Below are 25847 nucleotides of genomic sequence, written 5' to 3' on the forward strand. Positions count from 1 at the left end.
TATGGCTTCTCCCCTATCCACAAGATTTGTTGCCCTATCAAAGAAAGCTATTAGGTTGGTTTTACATGATTTGTTCTTGACAAATCCTTGTTGACTGCTACTTATCACCCTATTATCTGCTAGGTGTTTTCAGATTGCTTGCTTGATGATTTGCTCCATTATCTTTCCAGATACTGAAGTTAAAATGATTGGTCTGTAATTCCCCAAGTTGTTCTTTTTACAGATTGGCACAATATTTGCCCTCTTCCAGTCCTCTGGAATCTCTCCCATTTTCCATGAGTTTTCAAGGATAATCCCTAATGGCTCATATATCTTCGCAGTCAGCTCCTTGAGTATTCTAGGATGTATTTGATAAGAACATAAGAAAAGCCATACTGGCTCAGACCAAAGGTCCATCTAGCCCAGGGGTTCTCAAACTGGGGGTCGGGACCCCTCAGAGGGTCATGAGGTTATTACGTGGGGGGGGGGAGTTTAGCGAGCTGTCAGCCTCCAGCCCAAACCCCGCTTTGCCTTCAGCATCTATAAGGGTGTTTAAATATATAAAAATGTGTTTTTTATTTATAAGGGGGGTCGCACTCATAGGCTTGATATGTGAAAAGGGTTACCGGTACAAAAGTTTGAGAACCACTGATCTAGCCCAATATCCTGTCTTCCAACAGTGGCCAATGCCAGGTGCTTTAGAGGGAAAGAACGGAACAGGTAATCATCAAATGATCCATTCCCCTCTCGCCCATTTCCAGCTTCTGGCAAAACCCTGCCCATCCTGGCTAACAGCCATTGATGGACCTATCCTCCATGAATTTATCTAGTTCTTTTTTGAACCCTGTTTTAGTCTTGGCATTTACAAAATCCTCTGCCAAGGAGTTCCACAGGTTGACTGTGCATTGTGTGAAGACTGTGCATTGTGTGTTTCATCAGACCCTGCCAACTTGACCTCTAACTTGTCCAAGTCATTTTTAACTTGTTCTTTCCCTATTTTAGCCTCAGATCCTACCTAATTTTCACCAGTGTTCACTATATTAGATGTTTGATTGCTACTAACCTTTGTGGTGAAAACTGAAACTAAAAAGTAATTTAGCACTTCTGCCATTTCAACATTTTCTGTTATTGTCTTCCCCACCTAATTGAGTAATGGGCCTACTTGTCCTTGGTCGTCTTCTTTCTTCTTACTACTTATTTGTTGAATGGTTTTTTGTTACCCTTTATGTCCCTAAATATTGTAATCTCATTTTGTATTTTGGGGTTTCTAATTTTGTCCCTACATTCATGTGGTGTTTGTTTATATTCACCCTTCATAATTTGACCTAGTTTCCACTTTTTGTAGGATTCTTTTACGGATCAGTACTGGCAGAGAGTGGAGTATATCTTTAAAATCTCAAATATACTTCGGTTTCAATTTTAAGAACTCTATTTTATGTCCCTATTTAGTTCCCCCCCACTAGCCAATTAATCTGTATTCTTTAGAGGCATTCTAAGTATTTACTGCTATTTGCATTTCAGCAAGGAAATGTAACCATTTATCTAAATGTATTAAAAAAAATTATGAAACAAAACAATCAAGACTACTCTATAAATGCAGCAGTTGCAGGCATTCAGTATGACATCTAATAACTTTCTGAACTCTTGGAAATTAGAAACACAGACATATAGTTCCACATGGAAAAGGACCTAGGGGTCACAGTGGACGAGAAGCTGGATATGAGTCAACAGTGTGCTCTTGTTGCCAAGAAGGCTAACGGCATTTTGGGCTGTATAAGTAGGGGCATTGCCAGCAGATCGAGGGACGTGATCGTTCCCCTTTATTCGACATTGGTGAGGCCTCATCTGGAATACTGTGTCCAGTTTTGGGCCCCACACTACAAGAAGGATGTGGAAAAATTGGAAAGAGTCCAGCGGAGGGCAACAAAAATGATTAGGGGTCTGGAGCACATGACTTATGAGGAGAGGCTGAGGGAACTGGGATTGTTTAGTCTCCAGAAGAGAAGAATGAGGGGTGATTTGATAGCAGCCTTCAACTACCTGAAGGGGGGTTCCAAAGAGGATGGAGCTCGGCTGTTCTCAGTGGTGGCAGACGACAGAACAAGGAGCAATGGTCTCAAGTTGCAGTGGGGGAGGTCCAGGTTGGATATCAGGAAAAACTATTTCACTAGGAGGGTGGTGAAACACTGGAATGCGTTACCTAGGGAGGTGGTGGAGTCTCCTTCCTTGGAGGTTTTTAAGGCCCGGCTTGACAAAGCCCTGGCTGGGATGATTTAGCTGGGAATTGGTCCTGCTTTGAGCAGGGGGTTGGACTAGATGACCTCTTGAGGTCCCTTCCAACTCTGATATTCTATGATTCTATGATTCTATGGCTATTTCATTTTTTTCCTAGACTGACACATTTGTTACTTTTAGCCAGATAGTTAAAGAAAAAAGGAAAACCACCACTATTTGGGTATATGCTAATACAATCTTATTCACTTTGATTTTTTTTTTTGCTGACTCATGTTTTTCATTTCCCCTCCTTCCACAGTGCTGGGTTAGCCATTTATAATTTTGGTAATTCAGCTTCTTCAAGAGTGATAGCCAGGCAACAGTTCTTCATCAGGCCCAAAGTGTTTGGGAGAAAGAATAGGCCTCATTCAGAGCTAGTCATTAGCTAATACTTCTCAAAATTTACAGGCCCAGAATTTGAGCTACTTTCTGTTTCTTCTTTTGGCAAAATGAAATCTAGTTCTCTGTCAGGGAGAAGCAGCCCATATACAGAACCAAATGGTAGGCCCAGAGCTAAAGTTGAAGAATTGTGAAACTATATGGATAACTAAAAACAGTTACACTGAATTTCTGGTGTGCTTTTGGACATTTTATTTCCCTTTGTATTAGCTGCCAAAAAAGCACCAGTTTAGGTGATTACTGGAACGGTGGCTTAGGTATGCAAATTCCTTTTTAAATATGCATGGGCTGATTTTGTTTTTTTGTTTTTGTTTTTTAAACTCAAAGGCCTTGACCGAGGGAAGGAATGGTCTAGTGATTAAAACACTGGGCTGAGACTCAGGGGACTTGGGCTGAGATCCCCACGCTGCCACAAATTCCATATCTATGGTCTTAGGCAAGCCACTTAGTCTCTCTGCGCTTCAGTTACCCCTCTGTAAAGTGAGGACAATAGCTTTTTCATACCTCACAGAGACACTGTGAGAATAATTACATTAATGTTTCTGAGTTGATCAGCTACTATAGTAGTGGGGGCAGTGAATAGATAGAGAGGCTACAATCCAAAAGTCAAATTGACAGCTGCCCACTACTCACCAGCATCCCTTTGTTAATAAACTGTGTCTCTATGATGGTGAATAAAAAAGAAAATTCATTAAGGAAACAGAGTACAGTTTCAGCCTTTCAAATCTGTTGTAAAGGCCAAAAGTATTTCTTGTGAAGGCCAAATGTATAACTGGGTTCAAAAAAGAATTAGATAAATTTGTGGAGGATGGCTATTAGCCAAGATGGTCAGAGATACAACCAGTTTGTCCCTAAAGCTCCGGCTGCCAGAAACTGGAACTAGACAAGAGGGTAATTGCCCTGTCCGTTCATTCCCTCTGAAGTATCTGTCGGAGACAGGATAGTATGCTAGAGGGACCATTGGTCTGACCCAGCATAGCTATTCTTATGTTAAATCATGGTTAAAAACAACAATGTGGAGCGAGAATTACTTAATTATGAAAATACCTTGTTAAATGTTCTCTCTTTTCCACTGTGATGGGCTAACCTTAAAAAGTGCATGGAGTAAAGTATATTGCTAGGACCGTTATATTGTTAGGTACAGTGGCTGCAGTGCTTTCAAATGCCATTTTAATTTATAACTCACTGGTTAGTGAATAAACATAGCATGAAGCAATTCTTAAAGAGGTGAAGGGCCCAATCCTCCAAACACTTGCTGCAAAATTTAATATTAATGACCATAACAGTCCCACAGTAATAGGTATTGTGCCTGTCACTGTTTGCAGGACTGAGCCCTAAATAATCATGTTATGCAACTATCATTCCATTTTGGTGCTCTTGTGCCAACATAAACCAATAACGTGAAGCCTCCAGAAATGGAATTCCTGAGATGAAATTAGAGCTCTCTGAAGCAAAATGTATCTGCTTATCTTATTTTATATAATGCATGGATGCAGTTTTTCTCTCTCCTTCGGTCTTTCTTTCCACGACAGCCCTTTTGTGCCTGACTTCTCCAAAGTGTGGTACAAAGAATGGCCTGCTTTTTTTTTTCCAGAGGAGTTGAACATCCACAAATCTCCCGGGGGGAATGGGGGCTGCAAATACCCAGGCCCTTTGAAAATGAAGCTACAGGAGCTAGTGTTCTGCCTTTAAAATGCAACTCTAGCTAAGGGGCAATGTAGAGCGTAATCCCCTCACCTGGCTTCTTCTGGAGCAGGGGGTGGATTGCACTGTCCTTGGAGGGCATTTGCAGCTCACTCCCCCATATTACTCCAAAGGCTCAGGTCAAAAAGATTCATGACTGTGTTTCCTCTCCATCCTTTGGGGTGATGCAAGTCCCTAGGGACACCCGGAGAGAGCTGTCCCTATATTTCCCTGAGCACACGTCCTGCAATTATGACTAGTCCTGGTATGGGGTGTTCATGAGGAGGAAAGAAGGAGCAAAGCCCTCTGATCATTTCCAACCCCCTTGCACACCTGAGCAAGGGTTAGCCACAATCTAACCCTAATTAATTAATCAATCATCAAAGTGTCCCTATGAGATAGGAAAGAGAGTGCTATTCTTCTCATTTTACAGATGGATAAATGGGAGAGCAGGGAGGTTATCTCAGGCCATCTTGCAAAAACAAGCCCCACCGAACTTCAACAGAGGGATAATGCCTGCCCTGTAATATGAGAGGGAGAGGAAAAAAGGATAAAATAACCATGAAAACCTACCAGAATCACTACCGAGTTTATCCGAGGAAAGATTTTGATGATTCACAGGTGGCTCTTGAGCTGCCAATCTTTTCACGTTGCTTGCTGTGCATGTAATGTTGCCAGTCACCTGTTGTTAATTATGACATTCTATAAATCCAATGTTAGAAAGCCAACAATGAGATTCTCCGTCCATGTGCTGGCTAAATGGACACAACAGGATCAAAAAGTCATTCTTCAGAGTGTATTCCTGGAGGAATTTCCGTGAATCTGGCATTGTCACAAACTGATAGTTCTATTAAGAAAAATGCAAGTGGGTGTTTTGAAACAAATAAGGATCCTGGCTTTGTATTATCATCATCATTTTAGGCAGCACATCACCAGACACCACCACTGCAAGCTCTCTTTTAATCAAAATAGTTTGCTGTGATGATAAATATTTTTGTTAGAAACCACTTTACCCTCTTTTCAATGAATCTCATGACCTCTGTCTCAGTTCCTGTGTTTTCTGACATTATTGGAGTACCAAAGAAACATGGAAAATAAAACACAGCATGCTGAAATCACTCATTTCAGTGGCGCCCATATGGTATTTTTGAAGACAATTAAAAACATTTGATTTCAAGCACAGGTAGTCAAATTCTTCCCTCACTTACCTGGGGGCAACTCCATTAAATTCAGAGGAGTTACACTTCTGGTAACGAGGGAAGAATTTGGCCTTGGGCAAGTCACTTCACCTTTCTTTCTCAATTTCCCATTGTAAAACAGGGATAATGCTTAGTCACCCTCTCCCCCCAAGTCTCATAAGGGTGTTGTGGTTAGTTTTTGTCTGTACAGAATTTTGAACACCCAAAACTTACTACAAATATCAAGTATCATTACTGTTGACCTTAAGTATATTCTGCCTTTGGTGCAATTCAGATAACTTCCACTTATATTAATAGGAGACTGGCCCACAGTGGTGCAAGTGGAATCAATTTCTTACTGGTACGCTGCCCCCCATGGGGCATGTGACCTCCTTCCGTGACCCTCCACGTGACTCCTCCCCACCCAGCCCGGGGCCCCCAGACTCTCCCCGTCCCCTCCCCATGATTCACCCCCCCTTACCTGGGGAGGGGAGGCTCTGTCTGTCCTCCTGCCAGTGCGGCTGCTGGACCGCCCCAGCCCTTCCACGCAGGGTCTCCTCCGTCTGTACAGCAGTCCTGCCAGAGGACAGGGCTGGGGGCAGTACAGCAGCCATGCTGGAGAAGCTGCCGGCGTGGGGCCACCGGATGGCTCCACACCTGCAGCTCCTCTGGTGCCCCTTACTGTTCCCAGCCCTATCCTCCAGCGGGGCTGGTTGCCATACAGACCGGAGGAGACCTTGCGTGGAAGGTCCGGGGGCGGTACAGTTGCATTGGAGGAGCTGCGGGCGTGGGGCCACCGAGCGGCCCCACCTTCTGCTCCTCCTCTTTCTGGTATGCCGTACCGTACTGCCCTACTTGCACTGCTGCTGGCCCAACATCAAAACAGAAAGAAAACACATATTAGAATTCTCTAACCCACTGATGAAGAAACTTTAAGTTAAAATTTTGAGTGTGTGCGTGCGTGCGTGTGTGGGAATAAATACAAAGATCCCTATTCAGCTCTCAGTGATACTAGTCCAAACCGAGAGTAGCTTATGGAGTCACTTTAATTTTAGGCCCTGATACTGTAAAAACTTACATACACTGGTAACTTTACACATATGAGTAGTCCCACTGGACTGACTTTACACATGTGAGTAGTTCCTTTCACTCACATGCATGAATTTTTGCAGGATCAGGGCCTATCCGCTGGTGTTATTGAGAATAGAATTTGGCCCAAGATATTTAGTGTATGACTTTATTGAAAGTGCGTGTATATACCCCCATGATTGTGTTTGTATATAAAATCATGTTTGTTTTAGTAACAGAAAAATAATCAATAAAGTCCTGTTCCCTTAATCATACCTCCTATACAAAGGCATGCAAGGTCTGTAAAGTGCATCAGGAAGGATATATAAAGTTCCAGTACTGCTAAGTTAAAGACTTAACATGCGCTAGTGGGAATTTTATACAGCTAGTTTCTAATACACCTATCTCTGTTATGTATAATTTGATTCTTTGCTCTACGCTGATCCAACACAAAGCAAGTGTTTTAGTGTTTCTTGGGCGAGAGACTGCAGTTTATTTTTTAAAAAATTAAAAAGTAGGTATATGTTTATTGGTTCTGCTTGCTAGAAAAATATGGCTTTGATTATTCTTAAAACTCTTGATTCAATCTAGTTTGAGAGTCAAGATACCTTATTTTTTACTGCCCATATAACATATTGTGCATTTTAACTCAGATGCAATCCAAGGTACTGTACAATGGACTTGCATCAAAAGAGATTGTTGCAGCAGGCTCTGATTGGAAAGTGAAGTGTAATTTAAGAACTATTAACAGAAAGATAACACAAACAGTTCAGATTTTGGACTAGTCATTCTCCTAGTAGTTCAAAATGATGATTTTTAAGACAGAAAAAATGTTAAGTTAATAAAGGAAATATTTTTAACCCCCTGAAAAAATAAGTTTGCCTAAACAAAAGGCTTTAAATAGCCTCAAAGCATTAAGTGCCAGCTCTGTTCTTGCCCAGTGTTAGATTTTCATTAGTTTATTACCAAATAATAAACTAATTATTTTAAAAAACCGAGGCAGCCTGTTTAAATACGTTAATAATATCCCATTACCGGTGATCAACCTTTCTCTGATACTTGTCTGTCTCTCTTTTCTTTTGTCTGGATCCCTGACCTTCTGTGATTCCACCCACTTTGTCTTGCCTAAAAATGATTACCGGTAATTCTTTACACCAATGGGATTTTTTAACTCCATGAATCACTCAGCTGTATCTGCAGAAACATGAAACCCTGAGAGGGTATCAAAGTGAGAACTACAGTTTTCCTGAGTTTTGTAACAGTATACGAGAAAAGGTTCTAGCTGTTTGTCCCAATTACAGCAAGAAGGCTGAATTTGCAGCTAGTTAGTTAATGATGTAACTGGTAGTATTTGGTAGGAGAGGAGATATGGGAAACCATTTTGGGGCAGAAGATCATTGTGAAAGGCTGATATATGTACTTCAATTTCAAACAGGCCTTACTGGTGTCAACTTCTCATGGGAAGTTGTTGACACTTGTACTTGCTTCCAAAACTAGAATTAATGTGCTCATCCCTAAATAATGTATTGTTGTAATATTTATATTGATGAATAGGGCCAAAATCCCTCTGTCATTTAGCAAAATGAGTCATATTTCATGCTTTTGGGGTCATCTGCCACTATATTTCACAGCTGTGACATTTTGACCAGAAAAAAATTAAGTGGGTGGGTGGCGGGGAAATGCTTACAGTGCTTTTGAAAAATAAACTTGCAGTATGCAAGTGACCTAAAATCAATAGGACAATATTTGAATGATTTCTGCTGTCCAATCTTAACATCCAGTAATGGAGACAGTAGCAGTATTGAAAATCAAATTTAGCACGAGTTTTCTTGTTCAAATGTTTTAATAGCAATCAGACATGATATTAAATATCAGTATTAAAAGACAGACCAGGAAAACTGTATAAGGCTATATATACACTATTCAGAATTATGAAAACATCATAAACTATGTAAACTTTGCTTATTTCCAGTGATATTGTCAGAATATGTGTACAATATGTATAGCCTTATAATTCACATGTGCAGTATTCTCTCTTTGGACTGTCTATCGTATTTCAGAGGCTCACTATTTTCTTCCATTCCTGCAAAGCTGCAGTTTCTTTCATGTTACAGCAGTGAGTTTCAAGCTGACAAACTATTGAAAGATTTGAATGAGTGAGAGCTGGAAAACTGAGACACAAAATGTAAATATTTTATTCACAATATTAATCACCTCAGTTTATCATGAAGGCCAGACGACAACAAATTGCCTCAACCTAAGCTAATACCTAAGTGGATTTTTTCTAAAAAAAAGAATAACAGTCGACAGATCTGAAATGTGCACTCCATGAAAATATTTTTCCACTATCGCTTTTCCAAAAAAACAGAAGTTCAAAGCTTAACTAGTACATGTTATAAAAGAACAAATTTACCATGACACTTAAAGACATGAGTCAGTGTGTTTGGCTTTTAGGTGCAGAGTTCATGTTACTTGTCAAGACAAGATTTGAAGCAAAGAAATGTGTTCGTTTTTATATCATTTTCAGTAAAGAACTTATCAATACTGTATTCGCCTGAATCAAAGCTATACTATGTTACAGCCCTTTCCATCTGAAGATCTCAAAGCACTTTAAAAATATTAATTAATTAAAATTCACAACACTCCTACATGATAAGCCAAGTATTAACATCCTCATTTTACAGATGGGGACACTGAGTCATAAAAAGTTAAGTGATTTGACCCAAGTTTACCAGCAAGTCAGCAGCAGGTCTGGGAATAGAATCCAGGGGTCCTGACTCCAATGTTTTCACTCTACTAAAGAATAGTCACTTTCATTAGAGAGTTGCACAAGCAAAACAAATAGTATTCAAGCAGAAAACAATGTGGAGAAGGTTCTAACATTCTATAGCTAGAACTAAATTTAATCTGTGTAACAGTGAATGTGTTTATGTCCTAGACTTTGTGGTCTTTTTGGTGGTGGGACTTACAGGGTACAATGGCCACTTGAACAACACTTCACCAAATGAAACCACGGGGTAAAATCTGACTTTTTGGTCAGAGTGTCAGGTGTTTGTTTGTCTCACCCTTTCCCTTAATGACATTTGGTTGGAATCTGATTCCACCACACACTTTGACACAAATCTGCACCGTTATAGATTTTCACACGCACCACCTACTGAATTTCTAAAATTCAGATGCATGCAATAAAATTTATTGTACCACCCACTGCATTGCTGACACCATTTTCTGCAGCCCCTGATTTCTCCCCACAGATCTCTCATCCAAGTGTTAAATTCAGCTCAGCCCTCTTGGTACAGAATCTTAAATGTTGTGTAAGAAGAAACCACAGGACCAAGGGCAGGGCTAAAACTGACTCTCCCCACATAAACTATGCAGGTATATATAACTAATTCCCCAGAGTCCTGTTAACAGGTCTGGACCTTGGCAGAAAAATAGTTGCTAATTAAGGGCCAGATAACACTTGTCTCTCTGCCAGTGTGCAAGTGGAGGGTGGGGAGAGAGTTCAAGGAATTTTGTCCCCTTAACCCATGTTTAGGCATAATCCTGATTCTTGTGCTCCCTGATGGGGGATCTCTAGCAATGCTGGCAGTGGGGTAAGGGCAGGTCCTGTCCCATTTCAATGCCAGCCATTGTAACAGGCCTCATGCACGGGGAGCACATGCTGCTCTGGTCCATGCCCCAACCTTACAATCTCTTGCAAGCGACAGAGAAAAACATACTCATAAGGGAATTTAGGAAACTCTGATTTGTAACCTTGATGGTAAATAGAACAGGAGAGACTGTGGGCCCAAGAAAGCCAAGTATTTTAGGCATCGGGTAGAGGCCATTGCCAGACACAGGATACCAGACAAGATGTGCCATTTGTCTGTTCTTGAATGGAATTTCCTATTACTGAGCAAACTCTATTTATTTATAATAAAACAGCTTCTGGTTTTGTAGAGATGGTATGCAGCACATTCTTTTTCTCTCTTTGTAATTCGCATAGCTAAGTTTAAACATTTAAAAGTAATTTATTAAGCAATATGAAGTTAATGAGACTCACAGGTCAGCAATTTGCTTTGTCGTTTAGATAAGGGGTGAATCACCAAAGGCCTGGAAATTTGGTTCTGTTCATGGTAAATTTAGAGGTTTCTCTGAAGCTTAGCTAAACTAACATGCAGAAACTAGGCTAAGGTTCTCACAAGATCAAGGCCAGGATTTTCAAAAGTGGCTAGTGATTTTGTGTGTCCACCTTGATATACCTTAAAGGAGCCTGATCTTCAACCAGTGCTGAGCACCCTCATTCTGAAAATTGAGTACCTTTAAGGTGTCTCAAGTTTGGCAGTTTCACCTCTCTGCCTCAGTTGCTCCATTGGTAAAAGGGAACAAGGTAGTAATATTTACCTACACTACCCCCCAGGAGTCCAGTTACTTTGGTGTAACAGAGTTTGCAATCTGACCCAAAGTGTAATTAGTTAATGCTTACGTGCTGACAGCTATCATGATCCTATGTGTACTATAACTTGTGTATTGTCTGGAGGGCAGAGAACAAACTCTCACACTCATTGTTAGACATAGTCTGGACACTTATTAGCACAATAGATACCCTTTTTTTTCCTGTTGAGGGTTTTTTCCAATACCACTAAATAAACTTAGCTGTGTTTAGCTGTGACTGGACAAGACACAGCTGAACATGTTGGCTTATATTGAGTGAGCTCAATCCCCAACAATAGCTTAGTCAGAGCTGTTTTATGAATTTATTTCTTTGTAAGCATTGTTGATCAACAGTTGTTATATGACATTTTAGCTGGTCTACATTCTAAAACGTTTATTAGTAATGGAACATCTCATTTTTTGTATTACCAAACTGTATTAGATCATCAACTTTTGAGATGGTCTGGATGCTGGAACAGGGGTTGAGGCAGATACTGCTGGCTGCAAGCTTAATCTCCTGGACAGAATCCTATAACAGTCCACACAGTAGACTTTAGGCAAGAGAGACTGGCACAACGTGCCAGCTGGAGAGTATAGTCATAGTATAGCTTAGAGAAGGAATCCAGAGGCTCTGTGGTGATTTGAAATCTGAGTCCCTGGTTTGCACATGGACCCTGACTTTATAGAGGCTAAAAAATAAACTCTGGGTGCTCTTCTCCCTCCCACAGACACACTCACATGCACTTTGGAGTATTCAAAATCCAGATCCACATTTGTCAGTTAGGGCAACCTCTAACATCGTGGGACTGGGTAGCCGACAGAAACTCCTGTGAGGAGGCTGCTGCTCCTGCACAGGTATAGTCTAGCCAAGAACAGTGTATGCTTCCTCCTAAGTAGTTAGCACAACTGCAGCCAGTGGTTGTTTATATTCAGAAATGAAGGGAATAGTCAATGAAACCAGTGATCTTTACCGACACGACCACCACTGTTTAACCATTATACTAGACGGTGTCATCTTGCCTAAGGGTGTCTGGAAATCTGAGGCTGATAGAGACAGTACAATACGTAGTACAGTCCCAGAAAGGAGTAGGAGCATTGGGGAAACAACATAACACTAATTGACAGATGCTGGCATCATTCTTAGCAGTAGTCCTTTCTCAAGGAGGTACCAAAATGAGGCTGTCTGGTTTACCCACAGGCAGGTATTTGGACGTTTTTCTTGGCAGGCATCGGTATCACCAGTTATTTGGCATTGTGATTCTTGCCCACGTCTAGCCTTTCCTGGTTTTGCTGATGAGAAAGGACAGGCTTGCAGCTAAGGCATTGGACTGGGGATTAGGCGAGGTGGGTTCTGTTCTGAGCTCTGACAGGTGTTCTCTGCATCTTTGACCAAGTCACTTATACCAGACTTTTCAAAACTGCTCAGCACCCACAAACGGGGTCAGAGTTTCAAAAGAGTGAAGCTTCCATTTAGGCACTGAGAAAAGCTTGAAGGAGCTCTTCTGAAAATCTGGCCACAAGTGTCATAGTGGGAGCTACTGGGGTGCTGAGCACCCTTGTGAAAATGGCCCTTATTGAGAAGCCTATTGTGGGAATTGAGTTCTTCTGTTTGCCCCAGTTGCGCGTGCTGAGCACTTGAAAATCCGTCCGCGAGTTGTTTAGAAAATCTGGTCTCGCATCTCTCTCTGCCTCAGTTTCTGGTAAAAGGGGGGTAATACTATTTCCCAGAGTGCTTGTGAGGATAAGTTCATTGATCTACTGTAAGATGTAAGATGCTCAGATGCTTCTTTAGCAAGGGGAGGGAGTTTGTTTTTAGCATAATACTTTTCTAGACATACCAATCATCTGTGTTGGCAGGTGTGTTTTCAAGGGCCGGCAGCAGGAGACTGGGAGTCAGGGCTAGCTCTACGTGAAATTCACACTTCTGCTATTTTGCAGATTTTTCATCTATTATAATTATTATTTGCCTTGTGGAAGAACGTAGGGGCCTCAGTGGTGGACCAGGGCCACAGTGTGCCAGGCGCTATACAAACACACAACAAAAAGACAATGCCTGCCCCAAAGAGCTCATAATCTAAGTATAAGACAAGAGACAAGTGAACATGACAAACAGATGTGGGAGCACAAGGTAAACGGTAAAATTCCACCATTCTTGCCATTTTCTTTCACTTGATTTTACAAGCCCACCCTTAAGATTTGCTTTATTCAGCATTTCTATCAAGAATTGGCTATTTTCATATCAGATGCATGAATGCAAAAATTGTAATTCTACCTTTTTTTTGTTTTTAACTCAAAGGCCATCTTGGCTTGGGAAATGAGCCATTTTTCATTCACTAGAGGCTTGGTATGCCCCCAAACTGGGAGATCTGGAAGTTTATGTGTTTCCTATAGCACAGGGATGGGCAAACTTTTTGGCCCGAGGGCCACATCTGGGTATGGAAATTGTATGGCGGTCCATGAATGATCACGAAATTGGGGGTTGGGGTGCAGGAGGGGGTGAGGGCTCTGGGATGGGGCTGGGGATGAGGGGTTGGGGGTGCAGGAGGGTGCTCCGGACTGGGACTGAGGGGTTCAGAGGGCGGGAGGGGGATCAGGGCAGGGGGTTGGGGCATAGGAGGGGGTCAGGGGTGCAGTCTCTGGGCGGCGCTTGCCTCAAGCAGTTTCCAGAAGCATCGGCATGTCCCCCCTCTGGCTCCTATGTGGAGGCACGGCCAGGTGGCTCTGCGCGCTGCCCCGTCCTCAGGCGCCACCCCTGCAGCTCCCATTGGCCATGGTCCCAGCCAATGGGAGCTGTGGGGGCAGCGCTTGGGGGGGCAGTTTGCAGAGCCCACTGGCTGCCCCTATGGATAGGAGCCAGAGGAGGGGGACATGCTGCTGCTTCCAGGAGCCGTGCGGAGCAGGGCAAGCCCCCGACCCCGCTCCCCAGCTGGAGCGCCAGAGCAGGGCATACGCCAGACCCCGCTTCCCAACAGGAGCTGGAGGGACGGATTAAAACTTCTGGTGGGCCAGATGCGGCCCCCGGGCCATAGTTTGCTCACCCCTGCTGTAGCATATGCTATCAACAGGGGCATCTACTGGTCTTTCTTCCAACTCACCACATCTCCTCTTCTCCTGGCAGCATGGGTCTCACATGAGTCATGGTACCATTACCTTCCTTCCTACAGATGGGCCACACCTCACTTTTCCATTCTCATCCCTCTGGCACTACCAGAACCAATCAGAGATAACGGTACACAGAATTTTCTCATAGGCCTGCTGAAGGATGTCGTGCATAATGGCTGTCCTCTGGCTACATTTGCTAAACACAAGATGCCTCAAATGCACAGTGTTTGCTTTCAGGGAAGGGGGAATGACAATTTTAGGACCACTGCTCTTTTTAGCCTCTTTCCTGTCCATTGGGATTAGAGGTGGGTATGGATAACTGTTTATCATTCAAGTGGAGGAACGCTGCAAATATTTTACAGTGCATAGCAATACCACAAAGCAATTTAGGACAGGAAGTGAAAAACCGAAATGCTGTGTCCAATGTAAATTACATCTGGTTTCTAAGGAAGCAAAATAAATTCCCACATTGTAATTTGGCCAAGATGATGACAATAAGTCCTCTAGTCTTGTGAAAAGTACCATAAGGTCAATTTTCAGAGTAACAGCCGTGTTAGTCTGTATCCGCAAAAAGAAGAACAGGAGTACTTGTGGCACCTTAGAGACTAACAAATTTATTAGAGCATAAGCTTTCGTGGACTACAGCCCACTTCTTCAGATGCATAAGGTCAATGCAAGACAACTGTTGAAGACTGTAGTTTCACATGTCAAACAGGAGATGGCATCTCCAGCAGCCCACCTCCCCTAGTGCCATGCTGGGACATTCATTGCTTCAGCCTGACTCAGAAATAAGAGCACCACCTACTGTACTGCTAAAACCACTTCCTGTAGCACCCGAGTTTTCCCTACAGATTTCTCATTCAAGTCTTGAATTCAGCCCAGCCCTCCGTGATGTAGAAACTTAAATGCTGTGCAAGAAGAATTACACTGCAAGTCTTGTGTTACCGTAGAAGCTCAGAGTTACAAACACCAGTTATGAATCAACTGGTGAACCACACACCTCATTTGGAATCGGAAGTATGCAATCCAACAGCAGCAGAGACCAAAAATAAAAATAAAAAAGAACAAATACAGTACAGTACTGTGTTAAACATAAACTACTAAAAAAAAGGGAAAGTTAAAAAAATATTTGAAAAGGTAAGGAAACTTTCTGTGCTTGTTTCATTTAAATTAAGATAGTTAAAAGCAGTATTTTTCTTCCGCATGGTAAAGTTTAAAAGCTGTATTAAGTCAATGTTCAGCTGTAAACTTTTGAAAGAACAACCATAACGTTTTGCTCGGAGTTAAGAAAACCCTCCATTTCCTAGGTGTTTGTAACTGTGAGGGTCTACTATACTTCTACCAGTGTCAGGATAAAAACAGCAGAAGAGCACAGCGGTATTGTGACAAGCGTTACTGTGTTTTAAAATACCTAGTGAAATCAAACCCTATTATTGTACCAGTTTTGAGAGTCAAGTTTACTACAGTGTAAGCAACATTGTACAAGAGTGTTTTATAGAGTGAGGAGTGATTTTAAATAGTTCAGCGAGACAAAAAGTTTCTTATTACAATGATTGTTATCTTATGTGGTGGAGCAAGGGAAGGGGAAAGGATGGGCTGGTGCTTCTTGGGTCTGAGCTTACAAGGTGCTGAGTGCCTCTGCAAAAATGCTAAGTAACTTCAGGCCCCTTTAGCTACAGTGGGAATTTAAGGACTGAAGTATCCCCGAAATAAGCACTTGGCAGAATCAGGCCTTTTGTCTATGAATTTTCACTGAATTACAAGAACATCTGTCAAAATACACCTAATGGATTTTTTTATATATGTGTGTGTGTGTGTGTGTGTGTGTTTCCTCATTTTCATGTAGTAAACAAGGTGTAGCAAGTATAAAGGGACAACAGCTGGGAGAATATCTCCAACTGTCCACAAATATTTGCTCCAATAAATAATTCTGTTTGCTTTGCCTATGTTTTGTGCCCCTTTTGTGTTCATTTTCAGTGACTATTCTAGATTAGTGTTAGGAATGGTGTTGGAAACAGCATTTCAAGTGAATATTATTGGATGCTCATTGCAAGTGAATTCTGAACTCTTTAAGGGTAGTATTTATTTCTGAAATCTGATTCTAAGAATTATCTTTATCCAATTGGGAAACAGGGATCATAGAAGCTATATGCCCTATCAAAATTAACCAACACTTTGAATTTCAGGGACTAAGTAGTTGCAACTGGCTGCTCATGAACAATCTACAGTCAACGATCAAAGTGCATCAAGTCTTTAAAAAACAAAACTTAAAAATGATTTGGTAGTTTCACAGTGGCACAAAACCAGAAATTTTAGGGCTTCAAATGTGTGTCTCCCTGTGACCAAAAATCAGCCTTGCTTTTTAAGATGCAGTTTTTACTATGAGAAGTGATACATGGATATTATTTCTAATTTCATATGACCATGGACTTTGGCTAGTGAACATGGGTAGCAACTAATTTTCGTATGCAAACTTATGGCACAATAAAAAGATGTTTGAGTCAGTGATGGCTTAAGCAGGTCTTTAAGGATCTGGGCCTCACTGACACAATAAAGCATCTCATTTCTGAGAGAGCAAATAATGGTCTTTAGGCGTCTCTCTGGTTGGGCACTGGGAATTCTTGGGCAATGGCAACTGTGAAAGCCAATGTAGCACAGCTCAAATGAAGCCATGCTATGTGGAACTGGAGAGAATTGTAGAGTCTCCATGACAGGCACAGAACTGCCTTTGGCTGCAGGAGGAACCCTTGGGGCGATAGATTAGCATCCTTTCCCCATGGAATGGGAGAACACATGCACGTCTCCACAAGAGAGTGTTTCAGGGGGATCATTGCACAGTTCTATACACATCCCGCTGTTCCTTTCCTATAGGTATTTCCCAGGGAAGAAGTGATCTGGATCATGGCAACTGGAGGAGGAAAGTAGCTCCAGCCCTCACTCCATCTTGTTCATCTTCCTGCCAGTTCAGGGTCCTTCACTGGAGAATATACTGTAGTGCTATTCATCAACAAGGCCTTGACATGAACCCTTATGGTTACTGCCTCGCTCATTCACACAGGGACTGCTAAAAAGTGCACAAGTGCAGTAGTGACTATGACCCGACAGGCAGGTAGTGATTTTTGAAGTATACAATCGTCGAGTGTTTACAAGTCATCTACAAGTATTAGAGGGGTAGCTGTGTTAGTCTGGATCTGTAAAAAGCGACAAAGAGTCCTGTAGCACCTTGTAGACTAACAGAAGTATTGGAGCATGCATCTGACGAAGTGGGTATTCACCCACGAAAGCTTATGCTCCAATACTTCTGTTAGTCTATAAGGTGCCACAGGACTCTTTGTCACTTTTTACAAGTCATCTACAGTTACACACTGGAAATTGTTCCCTGGGCAATTGTTTTGGTTTCAGAATAGGTTGAAGTGATCCCTGTGAGTGATCACAGAAGATAGGGATAGGGTCTGCCTCCCATTTTCAGAGAAAAAGCTAGATTTCATTGAACTCCCCCCATACCCACACCTTTCTGCAGAGTTGGCAGGAGTCTCTCCATTCACTGGAGCACTCCGTGCAATTTGTGGGTTTTTATTCTATTCTTTTGGGTTGACCAGAATGTGGCTTTGGCCCATTGAGTGCTCCTCCCTACCTGACCAGCAACCACAGAGGCAGTTTATTACTGAACAGAAATCTAAGAATCAGTTTTGGCCAGAGCTGCCTTGGAAAGTTCACTTACTAACATTGCTTTGGTTTTATTTCAAAAATGTCTTGACAAGCACTGACATTTTTGGAACCGTTAAAGCACAAAAAAATTATTTCTAAAGGCCTACATTGTCATTCCCCATCCCTTCCCCCCGCCCCCCAGCAAACGATGTGATGTGCTACTATGGTAATTTCTAGCCACTGGTTGAAAGGGAATAAGCTCAGAGTGCTGCTTTTTAATTTTTTTAAATGTATTTTATGTTAATTTTAGTGCTGGTGGGAGGTACTGAATTAACTACTCTGTAGATTTAAGTTTTCCCTTCATCCACAAAACAGGTAAAGTAAGGACACTGCAATGTAAGCTTCCCCCATTAGCCCGCCTCTGTTCCTCAACCCGGACCTAGAGTGACCACCTTGTAATTCCTCTGCTGAGGCTGCCAAAAAGGACCACATTTGCTGGTTTTATTATAGTGCCCTCTGTCTGCTGAGAAATGGACTAGGATCACTGATATCACTGTACATAAAAATGCTGAGCAATTGAACAGTTTTGAGGGTTTGGGGGAATTAAGCCAAATTTGGAGTAAAATTCTGCTCTCCAGGCCAGGAAAGATATCAGCTCTGATATCCTGCTCTGACTATAGTTCCATGCAAGATGGGAGAACAGAACATCAAAGTAACTATCAGTTGTGTGGCTATGAGAACTGAATATTTGCCTAGGTTTCTTCAGTCAGATTTGATGGTATATGATTTGGGGCCTTACCATTTTCAATTATGTTCTTTTAAAAATAATATTGAATAAATCTGAGGCAACATCAGTACCTTTATTGGAGAGGTTGTAATCTGTTTTTGTTACTTCAGTTCACAACAAAAGGGGCCTTGTTGGGCCTTTGATTGAGTTTTGGATGTGTGGGTAGCAGCAGTGGCCAAAAATGCTTTTCTCCAAGTTCTCTTGACTTGAAAGTCAAATGCAGACCATACCATTGGTTATCTGTGCCTTCCTTGCCTCCTGCTGTAGTGTAGAATGAGGCTCCCCATTAGCAGGGAGTGGATGATACAGATGTTTCAAAGAATAGTTTATTTATGGCTTCTACTCATTGTGTTAGTTTTGACTTATAGTGCCCTTTGTGAATTGGGTTCTGTGTACCCTAAATGCCACCTCTCTCTCCATGATATCCTTGGCAGTTGAAATCAGCTGAGATGCTTGACCCCAGAGTCCCTAGATTTGTGCATCTGGGGCCTGGTGGATAGATTATTCTCAGCAAAAACCTCTTGACTGTGGAACTTGCTTCTTCCCCCTCCCCCCGCACCCCCCACTCCCGGCTTGGTCTGAAATAGCCAAATTTATTGAGCTTCTCAACAGGCAACATAATCTGTTTACACAAGACTTTCCTTAGGGGATCAGGGAAAATGGGCTTAGATTGGGATGCTCTCCCCAAGTGTCATTTGTTTAATGATCTGTAAATATGGACTTTTTATAACTATTTTAAAATGTTACATTTTTGGGGTTGCCTAGAATGTTTGTGACAGACAATACATTTAGAAACATTTAAAAAAATCAGTGTGTAATAGCTACATACATGGTCCTCTTGGAGAAGAGGCGCAAGGTGTGAGTTTAGTATATTATGCATGATGGAGGGATGCACTAACTGAACAGTCTGGTAAATCACAGGGCTCGCAAGATGTGAGATGCTTGACGGAATATTTCTAACCTCCTTGGAATTCACTATTATTTTTGAGTGCCCTTCTGTTGAACTCGGTGTAGGTATGGATGAGACCCTGTAATGAATGATGTCCACATACATGCACAGACACCACAGTCATCAGCTCATTGCATACATGCAGCACTGTGAATAGGATTTACGACCTTTGCCTCCACAAACACAGCTGCTCCTCAAACTGTAGGATCTGCAGCCAGCAGAGGGAACTGATAAACACTCAAACAGGTCTGATTTCCCTCTCCCACCCCCATTCCCACATCCTGCCATCTAGAAGAGGGCACTGGTTCACACTTACTTTCAAGAAGAGACCCTTACATCTAACCCCTCAGCAGCTTACCCTTATATGCCAGATGCACTGAATTTTATTTAGTTGGCTTCTGCCATGAAATATAAACTTTTGCACCAGATCTCAGTACATTAAAAGATGCCCATATGCAAAATAGTGATACAATTCGATCATCTATTGACAGATTAAATTCATTATACACCAAAGTAATATGAGAAAGCATTGCTACATTTCAGAAATATATGAATAAAGACCAAGCAGAATTATTTATTGGTGTGTAGTGTATCCATGACCGCAGAGATCAGGCCTAACTATTATATAGCCCAAACACATGGGGATACAGGGCTAGAATCCTTGTCAGTCAGGTGCATATATGTAGTCCTATACAACTTAACAATGGCTCTCCAAACTACTGTACCCTTTTCAGGAGTCTGATTTGTCTTGTGTATCCCCACGTTTCACCTCACTTAAAAACTACTTGCTAACAAAATCCGAAATAAAAATACAGAAGTGTCCCAGCACGCGGTTACTGAAAAATTGCTTATGTTCTTATTTTTACCATATAATTAAAAATAAATTAAGTGGAATATAAATATTGTACTTACATTTCAGTGTATAGTATATAGAGCAGTATGAAGAAGTCATTGTCTGCATGAAATTTTAGTTTGTACCAACTTCACTAGTACTTTTCATATAGCTTGGCAAATATCTAGATAAATTGGTGTAGCCCTGGAAGACCTCTTAGTATCCCCAGGGTATATGTACCCGTGGTGGAGAACCACTGACTGAAGCAAAAGGAGAATTCCCTTGGCTGCTACCAGTAGTAGATCCCTTATCCTCTTTGAGGACATGCCACAAGAGGGCAACATCATTCACTCACATAATCCCAGTATATCACAGCAGGAAAATTAGGAAGCATCCAATATAATTATTTATTGTTTTAAATCTCCTTAATTTTCATTAAAAATGGAACAAGCAGCCAATGTTCCACTGTCTTTTCTTGTTGCCTGGCATAACCCCTCCTTATAATCCGATGACCAAATGTTATTCTTAGAAGTGCAACATTTGTGAGAATAGAAAATTATCTCCCAGAAGGGCAAAGAACCCAGGAACACAGAGTAGCTTTTATGTCAAGAAACTGAGTAGTAATGGCAGAACATGTGGATGTTAAAATTCAGGGTAAAATTCATCCCTTTGCTGTCTGAGATGTGTAAAATGAAGTGGTGGTAGAGGGGTGAAAAATTCCTGAGCTGCTCTGTCTGCACACTGCAGAGTGGATGGGGTGCCTGAGTGCTACTTATTCCTGCTGCAGAAGTGAATAGCTTGCACTCTCTGCAGTGTCTGCAGCTAGACAGCGGCAAAGTAGCCTGGTCATTCCCCCAAACTGGATAGAACACCCTCCTCTCCCTTTGGAGCTGTAGAATATGGATGGATAAATTAATCAACATTTCCCCCTAGCACTCAAGGGTGTTTTTCTAAGTTGATCAATTGAACTAACAAAACTGTGCCTTAACCCAGACCCATTAATGCCATAATAATATAGACCAAAAAAAAAAAACAAACCACTCACATGATTCTCAGGGTACAAATCTGAGGAATACAGGCTAGTTCTCTCAGTCAATTTCATTAGAATCTCTATAAACCCGTCTGTTTCAAACTGATTTGCAGCTCTTTGTTTCCCCTGCAGACTCTACATTTATACCTATCCCTGAGCTTATATTGCAGTACTTCAAGGTGCATTACAAACTGCTACCATCCTTCACCAGGTCATTTGCACCAGATGCTTGGTCTTGGTTCTTCCTATTCTAATAGCTAGCATTTCTTATTAGTATTCCTGATCTTTTAATTGTCTGTCTCACATGCTCAGAGTTCTGTCCCAGTGTTCCATGTCCACAGTGAAAACTTTTATTTTAAAAAAAGAGGAGACAGTGCCCCCAAAGGCTGCTATGACAATTATTTCTTAGACCAAACATCAGCATATGATAGACATCCAACAAATGGGGACAGGCAGCACTAGCTCACTTCTGTTCCCTCCCAAATAAGTATTTCTCCACAGAACTATGGACTGTTCCATATACCAACAGCCAACCAGAGTCTGACGCTCTCATTTGTCTCCTCGTATTTATCCACCATTTTGGACACAGAAATGGGAGCCATAGTTCTTTCTCACATGCTGTCTTTCAGAGAGCTGATGGTTAGGGAAAGAGTATTTCAAGTTTACACACTGCACATGAGGAGGAGGCTCAAAATTCATGAGCCATTGACTCTCCCCTCCCCCTTTCTTTTAGGACAGTGCAGTTGTAGAAATTCAGTGTTAAAATTCTGTGCTCTCATAAACAGGCTTTGGGGACCCAGACTTCAGGGAGAGGGCAAAGGGGAAAGATTTTTTTTTTTTTTGTGGTATTGTCATGGGAGTTACAGAGATGCCACCAGGGAGAGAGGGTAAAAAGAATGAGTGCTTTAGAATTGCATTGCACAATAGCAAGAAGCACCACCAAAGACTACAAGGGCAGAGGATGGAAATTTGCTCTGATATTTCTCACACCATGCCAATCTCTGCCAAAAAATATTAATCTAATTACCACACTATCATGCAAACTCATACAAATAACATGATGCATGTAATAGCATATAAATAATTCTGCATAAAAATCTACCACTTTCTATACAAACTTAATTTTTAAGCTTTATCATTACTTAGTTGTCAAGTACCAACTGTAGTATGTGTGTATCACACACAATTTCTTGGCTATTGATTGTAGATAGAGGAACCTGTTTTTGCTCATTCTGCCTGAGGTAGCTCAGGCCCAAGGAAGCAAAGGGGGGGATGCACAGTGAATAAGAAAAGATGATTTTCTGGTTAAAGCACTAGACTGGGGCCCAGAACTGGGTTCAAGTCCCTCTTCTGCCACAAATATGATCATAAGCAAGACACTTAGTCTCTCTGTGCCTCCACTCCCCACTTGTAAAAATGAAGGGGAACAATACTTCCCTATGTTACACAGGTGTTGTGAGGATAAATTCATGAATGTTTGAGACTCTCTGATACCATGGTGATGGTGATTAGTATCTACAAAGTAAGTATATGGTTTAGCCTGTGTAACTAGGGTTCTGGTACAAAGCCCCTTGACATCAGTGAGAGTTTCTCCATTGATTTCAATGGACTTCAGATCAGTCCCTTAATGAATAGTATTAAAACATAGGTGCAGCCACTACAAGGAATGACTGGACATGTCCACCCCAACCCTTTTTTTATCTTCATTATGCCCGTTAGTGTGGCTTTAAGATTAATACATTCTATCAACTCAGGGGGGGTTATGCCATGCTCATTGCACTCGTATCTGAGCACCTGCTTCCACCGCCACTTCCAATTTTTTTTTTAATGTATCTGCACTACTGTTTTTAAAAGACTGGGTGCAGTGTTTGATTTGTGCTAGGGCTTGCCCCAGCACTTCTAGGCTTGGCAGTTCACAGCCCCGGCACCTTGGGGCTTGCTGCATGGGTTATGAATATAAAAAACTTGAGCCACCTCTTTCATTACAAATTAAGCACTGATTGGGTGCATCTATGGGTGTGCTTTTGCTGTTCAAACTGAACAGTATTATTTGCTCTCAAGCAGAAATTGGTCTTTATAAAAATCAGTTTTCATTTCAGCACCGAGAAAAATGAGGGCTGTGTTACAAACCTTGAAAGCACATGTCTAGAAGGGTAACTTCTCTTGGATCCCTGCTGCATTCAACTTTCCTTAGTTCAATACTACAAAACGATGCTTGGCTGAATTAACTGCCCATTTTAAAGGATAAATTGACTTCAGGAGATTCTAGTTTAGTTTAATTAGACACAAAGTTTTTATGATACGTTCCAGGATCTATTTTCATATGCAAAAATAACACATTTCACAGCAATCTCTACTAAAAGGGACTTCGGAGCATGCAAATGTTCTGTGCCAAATGTATTTTGTGATGTGTTTCTTCCTGGAAACTGCTCTACCAGGTAAGGCAACACAGTGCATGAGAACTGAGACTTCATGGTAGGATTTTATTTTAAGCTAAATTCTACAAATAATACATTCCTAAAATTACATTTTCTATGTTCTTCTGTACAAAACTATCAGATGTTAAGTAGGAAATAAGAATTTGCAAGATAGTGTTGAAATATCAGTTAGGAAAAAACCTATTAGGCTTTTTTTGTGAGTCTCATGGAGGAAGTTTATGTGGATTAATTGTTTTTCAAAAAGAACAGTTTTTACTCCAACTTATGCATGCTGTGGAATGTACTGTATTTTGTTCTTAGTAGCAACCTCAGGATTTTTTTATTTTTTTTAAAACTCTTATGTAACCTTTCAAGGAAACAGTTGAAGATGTTGATTTTTTTTATACTCATTTGAAAGAGAAAATAGATAATGCATAAGATGTAGGACAGATCTCCTAGATACACTACACAGACAACAGTAGCATGAACAGTTATGCTGAGGTTATATAACCCTATCGTAGCTACTGTATTTGTAGCTATTGTGCAGAGCTGGTTATTTATAAAAAGACATTTTGTTTAAAAAAAAAAAAAAAGTCTCAGGACGGAAAGCAAAGCATTACTCGAAAAGGCGCTCTTTGGCTACAATGTAGAAAATACCAGCTTTTAACTGCAGAAATGTACTACATACAGAGTATGTGCATAGTAGGTATAATCAACATCTACTGTTCATATAATATTAATTCCTGATCTCTCTCATTGCTGAATACTATGGAGCATTCTAAGATTAGGATTTGTATGATGAATTTGTTTAAACAGGTGACCATCTGTTAAAAATACCCTGACTCACAACTTGAGAAACTGGTACAAATCATTTAGATTCATCTCTGGGAGGATGGACAGATGAACAGAGAGGAAAGTAAAAACATTTTTAAAAGACATTATCTGCTTTAATATGTTTAGCTTCTTAACTATCTCATATAGGCTAAAATATTTGATCTATTTAGTATTCTCTTCTTATAACATTTGAAATATATATATTAAAGATATATGAAGGCAACTTTATATATCATCTATAAACATGGTTCAAACAGCTATAGATATAACGAAATTCATCAGCACAGTGCTTTTATACATGATGTCCTGTTGTGGCAAGAGGTGGAATTTTGCTCTTGAACTATGTTCTTAAATCATGTTTAGTCCCAGATGTTGAATTTTCCCTCCCCCCTTTCTAACATCCACATGATTATTGTTCCTCTGTGAAGGCAGTAGTTCAAATATGTTTTTTTCCAAAGCAGTAAAACCTGGATCAGAAGATTTGCTGAAGCTGTCTTGTATATTTCAAAAACATCCCCAAATAACCAGCAGGCCTTTTGAGTGTACTGTATATTTTAAGGGGAAATGTTAGGTGGCTTTAAAGTGCACTTTTATTGACAATTTTGACTGGGCTACCCTCACCGAGATGGAAAATATTAACAGAGTAAAAATGGTTAAAATTTGCCTGGATACAGTACTGAACTTTTCAAAATCAATCAGAACAGAAAAGAAAAGCTTTTCCCAGTCACATATGTTAGTCTTTCTCAGCAAGAAATGTTTTCATTTCATTGCTAAAACAACAGTAAGTTACTAACCTAAATGTCAGATGACTTGACATCTGAAAAAAGCTCCACCAACACCACGCAGCAAGACAGTGGTTCAGCTGACATTAAGACTTCCTCAAAACTAGCCTGGTAGAATAGAAGCCTGAAGTAGCAATAGCCTTACCTTGAGTGCACAAGTTCCAAGGAGAGGAGATGACTGGCTCGCAACAGTGGAGGACTGTGAAAGTGCTCTGATCAGCTGCTGGTAGCATGCACTTGGCTTTTATGTGCAGGTGGGAGGAGTTACTCCTTACAGTAGGTGGGCAGTGAAGAAAGCAGGCAGGGAGAACTCAAAAGGCACGGTACGGTAGATTCTGTTCTTCAGGGAGTGAGAGGGTGGGGTGAGAGAGAGTTTGAATGGCATCACAGGGGAAGAAAAGCCTGATTTATTTGTTTTTATTTCTTATTTGATTATAGCATTTATATTATTCCTCTCTAACTGGTACAT

The 25847-nt window shown here is 41.1% G+C and overlaps 1 protein-coding gene across 1 annotated transcript in view; it reads right to left on the reverse strand.

Annotated features, from left to right (window-relative positions):
- Positions 1 to 25588, reverse strand: part of COL8A1 (collagen type VIII alpha 1 chain) — a 119064-nt gene extending 93476 nt beyond the window's left edge. The window contains exon 1 of the mRNA XM_054044565.1: positions 25524 to 25588. The gene's annotated coding sequence lies outside the window, so the exon portion shown is untranslated. The remainder of the gene's footprint in view (positions 1 to 25523) is intronic.
- Between the last annotated feature and the right edge of the window lie 259 nt (positions 25589 to 25847).

Source organism: Malaclemys terrapin, chromosome 1 (assembly GCF_027887155.1).
Source record: "Malaclemys terrapin pileata isolate rMalTer1 chromosome 1, rMalTer1.hap1, whole genome shotgun sequence".
Taxonomy (NCBI): domain Eukaryota; kingdom Metazoa; phylum Chordata; order Testudines; family Emydidae; genus Malaclemys; species Malaclemys terrapin.